Here is a 12,894-nt window from a genome sequence, read left to right as displayed (position 1 = left end):
AGGGGCATCTCTTAGTTCGAAAATTGCTTCTCACCTGCTAGAATCTTCCCCTGAACTCTACATATTGGAACCAATGCAAATATCATCCCTTCTCAACATAACAGAACTTCAAATTCTTAAAGACAACTCTGACCCAGGTGAAAATTGCTCAACAGTCTTATTTAGGGGGTAACCAGGTATTTTCCCAGAAAAAAGGGTAGCAATTGTAATATATAGACTCTAAATCTTTATTAATATTAATGAAACTTCATATGTATAAGATATCCTAGAAATCAAATCATCTATTAAAAAGACCATTTTTTTTATGGATGAGAAAGCCAAGACCCATGGGGTAAAATGATTTGCCTAAAGTTATGGATAGTAAGCAACAGAGTGGGATTTTGAGTTCATGATCTCTGATTTTAAAACCAGGCTTTCTCCTAGTATATCATCACTGTGCCTGATTTGGTCATCAGCATGGGAATGTATCTGATACTTTTTGTAGCTCTAATTCAACCAAACTAACAAATAAATGTCATGACATGAAAATTGGATCCCACTGCCAATATGAATTTTCTTATTTAAGTTACTACCTAATTAGTAAGAAATAATAACTACATTTGTTTCAACTATTTCAACTACAAGCCATAAAAAAATACTAAAACTACCAGGCTAAAAACAAAAGATTTAAACTCATTGTAGTTTTCCAAATTTAAAAAAGTATTAAAACTCTGTTTTTTACTAAGAAAGAGGTCAAGAATTTACTTTTTAAATGTGAGACATTATTTAAAAATAATGAAGTTGGCAGTGTCACAAAGAGTTGAAGAAAAAGACAATCAGAATCTGAGGGTGGTATTTGCTGAGAGAACTTGGAACACATTGCATTCACCTTCTGTATATGGAATTTTATCTACAAATGATACAAGTTAAGCACAAAGGGACTAGAATTAAAGGATCCTAGTTAAAATCCTGGCTCTGCTATGTAAGTATGACTATAGGCAATTCATTTAAACTTTGTGGACTTCAGATACTTATACATAGATTAGAGGAGTTTAGCCTTAAAACTATGGTCATATAACTAAAGTCATTTGATCAGTAGGAATTGCTTCAATGGTATATGGAAATTTCAGATAAGGAAAATCTCTGTAAATGTAAGTTGACACTTTATCCACAACTTTTAGTCTTAGAAAATGTCCTGGGGCACTCTGCTTTGGACCCAGGATTTACTGGAATTAAAGTCATCTCTACCTCCTATACCACACACTGCTTTTAATTTGATCAATATGGAGCCTAATGAAGAGTAACTCAAAGGTAGAGGTGTGAGAGGAAAGGCCATACTGATGAGACATGGGTTAGAATGTATCAGTTGCCAAATGGTACATGCTGGTGCTTGCATGGCACAGATGATGTGATGTAGTGTCTCACTGATATGGGAGGAAGAGAAACTAATTTAAGTCCAAGAGACTCATTCCCACAGAAGCCGGACCATTACCAATATTCCTGTTATTTTTTCTTTTTATCAACAGGCCAAGAGGTGGAATGATTCTAGATAAAGGCAAATGAGAAGGATACCTTGCACAGGGTATGCCTCACTATGATAACCATAACTGTGCAACTCATGGCCCCAATTACTTGATTGGTTGATGTGGTCTTCTTCAATATCAAAGGACTAGTAGAAGTAACATAATTGGGCCAGGGGCCAGGCTAAATTATATCAAAATATCAACAGTTTATTAAATCCTGTTTCATGACTTCAATCTATTAGAGGATATCAAAACAAATAATTTCAATATAAGTTAGTATATGCAGAGGAAGACATCTGACTGAAGAGACCTAGGAAAGTTTAATGAAAGAGATAGCAATGGAACTGGTCAAGAAGCATAATTAGGATAATATGGATGAGATCAAAGAACAGTACAGTTGGAGGAGCAGGAATGAGTAAAAGGAAGAATTTTGGAACAATAAAGGTATGCTTAATTAATGTGAAAATGTCCGGTTTCATTCAAAACACTACAGGAGAAAGATTAGTGAGAGTTGGAAAGGTAGCTTGAGACCATATTATGGAACTTCCATACACTTGTTATCTATGACACAATGCATATCTATCCCCCTTCTCTGTGTCCCTGATGCCTAGAATTCATTCCCTCCTTATATTTACTTCATGGAAGTCCTCTCCATCTTCAAGAAGTAGTTTAAGTTTCAACTTCTACATGAAACCTTTTTCTATTTTCCCCAACTACTAATGGTTTCCTCACAAAGTATCTGCATTGGATTTATTTCTATTTCTTATCTTTATACTTGTTTTGTATATATATTTTTATATTATTTTGTTTCCACTGATAGGCTATATGTTCTTTAAGAGTAGAGATTTGTGCAGTTATCTACATTTCAATGGTCAGACTGTCAAAGTGAACAAATAAAATGTTTAATAAGTGGTGGTTACAGAGTGCTTAAATATGTACATGAGAGAGAAAATTGTATTGTTATTGTATGTCATTGTACTGTTCTATAATTTTGGGGAGGGAGAAGGAAGGAAAGAATTGAGGGAGGGAGAAAACAAGGATTTATTAAGTACCTACTATGTGTTCATCATGTTGTATGTTAGACAAAGTGCATTGTTAGGGTTATCCATCTAGTAAATATTTAAGGCTATATTTGATGTTAGGTCTTCCAGATTCCTAATCCAACATTTTTTCCACTCTGCCACCTAGATTTTTCTGGGCATGTAAATATTTTCTCCCTCACAAGAATTTAAGCTCTTGGAGGGCAGTGATTGTCTATTGCCTCTGTTTCCTAGCAACCAGAAGCCAATACATGCTCAGTAAATATTTGTTCAACTGAATTTATTAGTGAGGACAAGTTAACACCAGTCTAATAAGATAAGACCTGTAGTTGTTAGGTTAATTTAATTTCTAAACAAGAGCATTGGTTCATAGGAAATTTTGAATTGGAGATAGGTTAATATTCTTTAGTAACAATATTTTTATAAATTCACGTAAATTAATTCACTTATTAATGTAATTTCTAAGTCAAAGAAATTCTACTAGGTGGCACTGGGAATACGAAGAAAAGGAAAAAAACCCGTCCCTTACCTCAAATGCTTACATTGTTAATTGGAGGGAAGGGTTAGAGGAGAACTTGAATCTATTTGCCTATGTTGTAATAACACCTTAATGATGTCATTGTTAAGACATTTTGAAAGTTCAATTTTCTTATTTATTTATACTTAGTTTTTGTCCTGGCCTATTTGGTAAACCTCATGAGAACAGGGAGAGTCTTTTTTTTTCTTTTGTCCCCTTTTTTACTACTAGTGCATAGTTCAGTGCTTGCTAAATTCTAGGTGTTCAATGAATTGATTAATTAAAATTCCTCTCCAGCTTTAGTGAATTAGATTTTGCAAAAAGAAATGCAATTTCAAATATTAAAAGACACAGAGAAAAATTTGTAGAAATTAAGAACAATTCTCTGTGGCCCCTTCATATATAGTTAATCTATTATTTTTTAAAAAAAAAACCTTTTAGAGTGAACACAAAGTATAGCCTATTTTTTCTGCTACTTAAAAGATACACTTAAATCAAGTCTAAGAAGGTAAAAAATAAGGAAAGTATAATCAAAATAATTATATCAACATAGAGAACATGTGTTGAAAAATCTTGTTCCAAAGAAAACAAACAACTGTTCTGTGTCTTAAAAGTCTTCAAGGATTCAGAGGTGAGACTTGAACCTAGGCTTTCTTGATTCACAGATCAGCTCTTCATTTGCTATACCATACAACCTTTTCCCTATAGCTTATATTTGATAAATAGAATTTTCCAGTTATTTCCTGTCAGGAGAGGTAATAATTAAAACACTATTCTAAGGAACATGTTTTAATCAATGAAATCTGAGCAGCATTATGTCTGACAGTGAATTAAGCAAGAATCTAGCTCCAAGTTCTATCTGTAAAATATGAATCAAAATGGGTATTCAAGATTTCACATCCTAAATGTGAAAATAAAAAAAGAGCAACCTATTTTTAAGTCATTCAGTTTAAAATGATAGCTCTTTTCTCTATTAGACAAGTCTCTTTCCCTACTTTATGACAAAAGAAACAGAAAGGAATTCAGCTGTCTTTTCAAGCCTCATCCTAATTGGCATTTCCCCTAGCAAGGCTCTTAACATGATCAGGATACCAATCTTGCCCATTCTAAGTCAGCTCCTTTTCCATAGGGAGTCCTTAGTCATTAAGCCAACAGATCAATAGCAGCACATTGAAGAGATGTCTTATGCTTACATTCACTGTTCTGAAGGATGCAGCTGCTTTTGTTGTCCACCTTTTATCCAAGAGCATGAAAAAGACATAGCTAGACTTGACTAAGTATTTGATCACATGATATTTCTGATTGCTAATACCATTCTGAGAACAAAATATTTATTCGTGTTTCAAAGATAGTGTGGCTAGGATATAAGAATCATGAGAGTCTGGATTTGAATCCAGGTAAATACTAAATAGCTAAGGGTATCATGGACAAGTGATTTAATCTCTCAACTTTAATCACTTAATTTATAAAATGGAAATTATAATACTTGGAGTATAATAACACCTGGAGCATGAAGTCTGCCTCATATCATAGGTATCATTGCGCCTATAGGCTATATAGTAACATGATAATAACCATAGGGTTATTACAAGGTACACATTTGATGAGGTCCTGCAAATTTTGAAGCACTATATATAAAAGTCAGAGACAGCATGATGTAATAAATAGATTCAAGTTCTGACATGCATTAACTAGTTTATCATCAGTAAACCACATAATGTCTCAGTGTTCAAAGCAACTCTTTAAGACTTTAGGATGATATTCAGGAGTGGAACTAAGACGGCAAAGCAGAGAAAGTTCTCAGTTGAGCTTTCCCAACATTCCTCCTTAAACAACTTCAAACAATACCTCAAATTGAATTCTGGTGAGACAAAGCCAACATAGGTAGGGATGAGATAGTCTTCCAGACCAAGATAACCTAGGAAGTTGGGAAAAAAATCTTCTGTGATAAGGGGGAGGAGGCTGACCAACAGTCACATAGATGAAATACTAATGGTGGGGTTAGGCTATAGCAAAAGTAATGGCAGCGGCTTTGGGAATTCTCAACTCTGTAAATGTAAGGGGATCTTGCAACTGATCAGGAAGAAACTTCAAATGACATCTTTTCTATCCCTGAACACAATATCTGATGGTTTTTGGCAACTACATTTCCTATACCCTCTTCTGGGTCATAATCCAAAGACAAGGAGGAGCACTTTTGGTCAAAAGAGAGTAGAAATCCTGAGGGATAGTATCACTTCCATCAACAGGGAACCTGAGGAGCTTTATCAATTACAATTCCAAGAAAAGAGAGACCCTTCTTGGATAAATATCAGAATACAACCAAGAAAAAAAGGTGACCACACATCTTTTCAGATAAAATCACCTTGGAAGCACCAAAAACTTCCAATCCCCACCTGGAACTAGCTCTGAAAACAGCAATATGAAAAAGCCTAAAGCTTGAGCCTATCCCATGAACAAATACAAAAGTTCCAAATCAAGAAATAGGATAGAAAAAATGAATAAACAACAAAAAAAGAACCTGACAATAAAAAGTTACTCTGGTTACAGAGAAGATAAGGAAATAAAAACAGTTGGAAGCAAAGACCCAAAGGAAAATGGGTATTGGACACAAACACAGAAAAAATTCTGCAATAGCTAAAAATGATTTTCAAAATCAGAGTAGGGGGCAGCTAGGTGGCTCAGTGGATAGAGCACCAACCCTGGAGTCAGGAGTACCTGAGTTGAAATCTGACCTCAGACACTTAATAATTACCTAGTTGTGTGGCCTTGGGCAAGCTACTTAACCCCATTTGCTTTGCAAAAAACTAAAAAAAAATTAAAATTAAAAAAATCAAATATGAGGAGAAGAGGAGAAAGCAATAGAAGAAAATTTTGAAATGACAATGAACATCTAGGTAAAAGACCCATGGAAAAATACTGAAAAAAAACCCTTAAAAATAGAATTGGTCTAATGGGAAAAGAAGTATAAAATTCACTATTTAGAATAAGTCCTTAAAAAGATACTTGTCAAATTGGGGGGGGGGGAGTACAACGGCTCACTGAAAAAAAATAGTTGCCTAAAATTTAGAATTGGGCAAGTGGAAGATAATGACTCCATAGACACTGAGAATAAAAACAAAAAGTAAAAAGAATAAAAAAAGTGCAAAGTATTCCATCAGAAAAGCAATTGATCTAGAAAATAGACCCAGGAGAGATAATTTAATTGGTATTGAACTATTTGAAATCTTTGATCAAAGAAAGAAGAAACTGAACATCAAATATCCAGGGCCCAGGAGGCCCTGATGTCCTCAAATCAGAAAGTAAAACAACTGCCACCTGAAATAGATATCAAAATGAAAACTTCCCAGAATATTATAGCCAAATTTTCAGGTCAAAAGAGAAAATACTCCAAGTAGCCCCAAAGAAACCATTAAAATATTATAACATAAAAGATTCACACAAAATTTAGCCATCAACATATTAAAGAAGTAGAGGGTTTCAAATATGATGTTACAGAAAGCAAGAAGATCTAGGATTACAATCAAGAAAAATAGTATATACCCATCCAGAGGAAGAAAAATAAAAACAAAACAAAAAACACTTGCAGAACCTGACAAACACTACATTCACTTTTTAAAAAATATTTCATATATTTCTTTCCCTTAATCCTAATTCCTCATACCAAAAATGATTAATCTGTAAACATGTTTAACACAAATGTGTATATACAATATTAACCTGACTGTTCACTGCTATGGGGAGAGAGGGGTGGGAAGAGAAAGTGGAAAGAAATTTTGTAATTTAAAGGTGGAAGAAAATTTTGTAATTTAAATATATACATATATATATACATATATGCATATGGATGAATGTTATAAAACCTTCCTAAAATTTATTTGGAAAAAATAAAATATCAATAAAAAAAGAAAAATGGTATAGTCCTTCAAGAGAAAAATGAATATTTACTGAAATAGAGGAATTTCAGATATTTCTTATGGAAAGACAAGTGCTGAATAGAAAATTTGTTTTTAAAATACAATTTTCTAAATAACCATATAAAGGTTAACATGAAAGTGAAATCAAGTGATTCAATAAAGATTTTTATATGGGAACATAAGGCATGTCTCTAAGTATTTTAAGATAATTAGAAGGATTTATATAAAGAGGTTGACTATGTTAAGATGATATGAAAAAATGAATAAGTGAGAATGAGGTATGCCCTAAGAGAAAGAGGAAGAGAGAGGAAGAATGGGAAAAGTTATTCCAAATAAAAGAGGCACAACAAAAGCTTTTACAATGGTGAAGAAAATAGGAAAGTAGTTGAAATTCACATCTAAATTGATTCAAAACAGGGAAATACACACACATACACACACACAAACACACAAACACACACACTCAATTGGTAAAATAAATCTATTTTACCCAACCATGAAGCGGGATAAGGAGACAAGATGAGGGGAACTCATCCTGTGATAAAAGAGAGGATAGATAAAAGAAAGCATTGGTCCAAAGCAAAACAGATGAGAGAATAACCAGGATAAAAAGAGAGAGAGAAAGACAGGCAGAAGTAAACTGGATGGAAGAAAATAGACAATTAGTAATCATAACTGTGAATATGAATGAGATAAACTCATCCGTAAAGCAGACTCAGATAGCAGGATGGATTAGAAGTCAGAATCCAACAATATTTTGCTTGTGGAGAGGCATAAAGAGTTAAAATAGGGACTTGAGCAAAATTTATGATGCTTCAGGTGAAATAAAAAGAAAGGCAGAGGTAGCAATCATGATCTCAGATAAAGCAAATGTAAAAATAGACATAATTAAAAGTGATAAGCAGGGAAAATACATCTTGTTAAAAGAATCAGTGGATAATGAGGTAATATCAATACTAAACAAATATGTACTAAATGGCATAACATCTAAATTCTTAAAGGAAAAGTTAGATAAATTACTAGAGAACATGGAAAAGCTATAATAGTGAGAGATTCTAACTTTCCTCTCTTAAAATGAGAAAATCTAACCAAAAAATAAACAAGAAAGAAGTTCAGGAGATGAATAGAATCTTAGAAAGGTTAGATATGATAACTTGCTGAAGAAAACTAAACGGGTCTAGAAAGTATGCTTTTTCTCAGGTTCACATAACATTTTCACAAAAATTGACCATATATTAGCACATAAAACCCCTTATAAGTAAATGTACAAAAGCAGAAATATTAAATGTACCCTTTTTAGATCATATCACAATAAAATTACATTTAGAAAAGGGTTGTAGAAGTAAAGATTAAAAGTTGACTGGAAATTAAACTAATCCTAAAAAATGAAGGTATCAAAGAATATGCCATAGAAAGAATCAATAATTTCATTAAAGAAAATAAAAACAATGGAACAGCATTTCAAAATTTGTGAGAAACAGCCAAAACAGTACTTAGTGGCAAATTTATTTTTGTAAACATGTTCCTCAATAAAAGTGACAAAAAGAAAATCAATGAATTGGGCAAGTAACACACTAAACTAGAAAAAAGAAAAATATTAAAAATCTCCAAATAAACATAAAAATTCAAATCCTTAAAAATCAAAGAAGAGATGAATAAAATTGAAAGTAAAAACCCTAAGCTAATAAAGAAAACTAGGAGCATGTATATTACAAAGCAATATAAATCACAGGTCAATTTGATTAAAAAAGGAAAAAATCAAATTACCAGATTAAAAAATAAAAAGGGTCACTGCACCAGGGAAGATGAAATTAAAGCAATTATTAGGGGTTATTTTACCTAATTATATGTCGTAAAACTGACTAGCTGAAATACATGAATATTTACCAAAAAAAGAGGAAAATAAAATATTTAAATAACCATATCTTAGTAAAAGGAATTTAACAAGATAATCAACGATCTTTCTAACAAAAAAAAATTCCTTAAGACCAGAAGGCCTCACAAGTGAATTTTACAAAATATTCAAGGAAAAATTAATCATAAAACTTCAGGTAAATAGTGAAAGAAGTCCTGTAATATTTCTTTTATGATTCAAATATGGTTTTGATACATAAACTAGAAAGAGCAAAAACAGAAAAAGAAAAATAAGAGCCTGTTTCCTCAATGAATATATATATATATGAAAATTTGAAATAAAATATTAGCAAGGAAATTAAAGCAATATATCACAAAGATCATACCCTGTGATCAGGTGAGATTTTTATCAGGACTGTAGGGATGGGTTAATATTAGGAAAAATATCAGGATAATTCACCATATCAAACAAAAGTCATATGATTATATTATATCTTAAAGTAACTCTGAAATATTACCATACAACTATTCAGATCGACTAATATTATGCAAAAGGAAAACGAAAAATGCAGGAGGATACGTGAAAAAAATGGGACACTCCAGTGAATTGTTTCTGTAATTATGTATGAACTATTCCAACTATACTGGAGAACAATTTGGAACCATGCCCAAATGGCTAAAAATACCTATGCATTTTTTTTATTCAGTAATACTACAAGTATTTTGTATCCCAAAGAGATACAAAAATGAAGAAAACTATCTGTACAAAGTATCTGTTCATTTTTGAAAGCAAAAAATGGAGGTCAAGGGAAATGTCCATCAATTGCAGAATGACTAAACAAATTGTATTATAAGGTGGTGATGGAATACCATTGAACTATAAGAAAGGGCAACCATGATTTCAGAAAAACCTGGAATACTGATATTAATTCATGAAAAGTGAAGTGAGCAGACCCAGGAGAACACTGTATCATAGTATCAGCAATATTGGAAGAATGATCAATTACAAAAGATTTAACTATTCAGATCAAGACAATGACACAAAACAATTCCAAAGGACCCATGATGAAAAATGCTAGCTACCTCCAGAGAAAGAATTGTTAAACTCTGAATGCAGATTGCAGCACATTTTTTTCTTTTGCAATATTTATTCTTATTGTTTTATTTTGTCTTTGTTTCCTTTTGCAACATGGCTAATATGGAAATATATTTTATATGACTCCACATGTATAATTCATATCATATTGGTTATCTTTTCAAGGAGGGGGGACTGGAGAAAGGAAAAGAATTTGACACTGAAAATTTAAAATAATGATTATTGCTTAATCTTAATTCCTCATATAGAAAATGACTTATCTGTAAACATGGCTATCAAAAATATGTATGTACAATGCTAGCCTGACTGTTTGCCACTGAGGGGAGGGGGATGGGAAGGGAGGGTGGATGGAAATTTTGCAACTTAAAAATATACATTTTCATATGGCTGAATAAATAAATAAATAGATAAATAAATAAAACTAATGATTATTAGAAATTTTTTACATGCAATTGAAAAAATATTGAATGAAATATGTTTTAAAATAAAGAAAAAGGAAAAGGAAATCCCTATAAAACTGAAATGAAAGGTCTTTACTAAAAAATAAAGTCAATTATAGCTATTATTTTAGTTTAAGTCATATAGACTTGACAACATAAATAAATATAGCACTACAAACATTTACAGCTACACAATGACCAAGAAAAAATAATTTTAAAATGTTTCCACTGTCACCCTCTTCAAGAAATAAGTCAAGTAAGTCGATGTTGGATCATCTTGCTATCCATTATGAACAAAGCAATGCCCAGGGGTCTTCAGAATCAGTTAATGCACAATTTCATCAATCATATGCCTCTTGAATCACAAAGTGGCTTCGGGTCACAGAATGATATAGCACATACAGGATTTATGAGGTAGCAGGAGGATGCATGTTATTCACTAATGATAGAGCAGGAGTATTTAGGACTTTCAGGAGATTTGAACATTTTAAGAAATTCTCTTAGATTTGAAGTTAGAAGGATCCAGACTGTATCAGAGACAATTTTATCTGGTAAAACCCATTTTTCACAATCATCTACAGAAAAAAAAATATTGATCTTGGTGTTTGATTTCAGACTAGTTGGGAGACATTATAAAACCATAATACAAAACATTAAGAAATATTTTTTTAACTAAACAGGTTGTCTTGATGTAACATTTCCATGATCTCATTGAAGTGGCCGTTCCCACCTTTGGTATAGATCATAATCCATTCATTCTTGCTGATTCGATGGTCTTTTATCCATCATGATCCTATTCCAGTACCTTCTTTCTTCCCCACCTCCCCTTATCAATTTCCCTCTTTTGGCTTCCAGGATTTAGCAGGCTGTTTAGGACATAGTAAATGCTTAATCTAGGCAGCTAGTTGGCACAGTGGATAGAGCACTGGCCTTGGAGTGAGGAGGACAGGAGTTCAAATCCAGCCTCAGAAACTTGACTGTGTCGCTGTGTGTCATTGGACAAGTCACTAAACCCTGACTGCCTTGTCATCTCCAGTCATCCTGATCCATAATTGGCCACTGGACCCAGATTGCTCTGGAGGAGAAAGTGAAGTTGGTGACTTAGCAATGCCCCCCCCAACTCAAATCCAATTCATGTCCTTGTCATGGCATCACCTCCCTGATGCCTTGATCTTCTTCGAAAATGAAGGATAAACATTAAGTGCTTAATCAGTGCTGATTTTATGACTTATAATTTGTTCCTGTTTTCCATAGAACCCCTATAAGAAGCTACCTAATGAGCTGAAGAGTTTTCTCTAGGCTTTTTTAAGTTTCTCAAATACCATAATAAGATCCAACATGGCCTCTCCTTCTGTTACCACTCTTGAAACATTATGAGCACACTTTATTTTCTAATCATGTAATTCTTAAATGATATTCCATATGCAACATTTAGCTCCAAACATAATTACCAGAAATTATTTGTGCATTGAGTCATAGACTTCTTTGATTCTTCAGAACTTGTGACCTCTTAAGTTTCATTTGACTACAGAATTAATGGGAAAATACTGGTCTTAAAATGATGAACTTTTGCATCTGAAACAAATGTAGAATGAGCATAGTATCAATTCCATTAACATAATTGATTGAAAGGATATTGGTTTGAGAGTACCAAGGCCCATGTTCTAAGGCTCTGTAAAGCTAATTGACTTCTTCAAAGGGAGTATCAGATTTGGCTGGAGAATATCAGATAATGGTACAAATTTCAGCTACTACTTAGTACTGGACTGTTTAAATTTTAGGACTTTTATTTCCTCTTCCATAAAATGAGGGTGTTGGAATACATGATCTTTAGGGACTTTTAAAATTCTAAATCCTAAATATTTAATAATGTCCCAATATCAGTATATGATAGAGAATGGAGCCTTATATAAATTTCAGTTTATTATAATTATGATTAGTCTCTAGTCACCAGGCCTAACATCTCATGATGGTTTTATTCTCTGAGCCTTCTAATACACTTCAGTTGAACCCAAGTAATATTTGTAGAGCAAAAAGGAGAGTATCTAGGTTGCATAGTGGTTAGAGTACTAGGCCAGAAGTCAGGAAGATGAGTCTTACTGAGTTCAAATTGGGCCTCAGACAATGGCTGGCTGTGTGATCCTGGGCAAGGCACTTAACCCTGTTTACCTCAGTTTCCTTGTCTGTAAAATTAGTTGGAGAAGTAAATAGCAAAACCACTCCAGTATCTTTGTCAAGAAAACCCCAAATGGTGTCACAAAAAGCCAGGAACAGTTGAAATGACCCAACAAAAACAACAAATGAGAGTACTGATACATGTATAGCAAATAAGTTTTCAGAAAATTTGGCTTGCTGACATACAAGTTTAGTCTTTATTAATACCGTTTTCTAAAAAGTAAAACAATAAACCAAGTTCTGATTTATAGATTTTTGTTTTATTTTTGCAGTGTAAATCCTTACTCTGAATCATCTTTAGAAAGATTTTTAGAAGTGGCTCCAGCATACTCCACAGCACCTGGGGGTGGCTA

The 12,894-nt window shown here is 32.9% G+C and overlaps 1 protein-coding gene across 1 annotated transcript in view; it reads right to left on the bottom strand.

Moving 5' to 3' along the window:
- The window catches only part of SAMD5 (sterile alpha motif domain containing 5), a 480,886-nt gene that overhangs the window by 2,897 nt on the left and 465,095 nt on the right, over window positions 1–12,894 (bottom strand). The gene's annotated exons all lie outside the window — the stretch shown is intronic.

This window comes from Macrotis lagotis, chromosome 5 (genome assembly GCF_037893015.1).
Source record: "Macrotis lagotis isolate mMagLag1 chromosome 5, bilby.v1.9.chrom.fasta, whole genome shotgun sequence".
Taxonomy (NCBI): Eukaryota; Metazoa; Chordata; class Mammalia; order Peramelemorphia; family Peramelidae; genus Macrotis; species Macrotis lagotis.
This window is presented reverse-complemented; position numbering and strand designations above follow the sequence as displayed.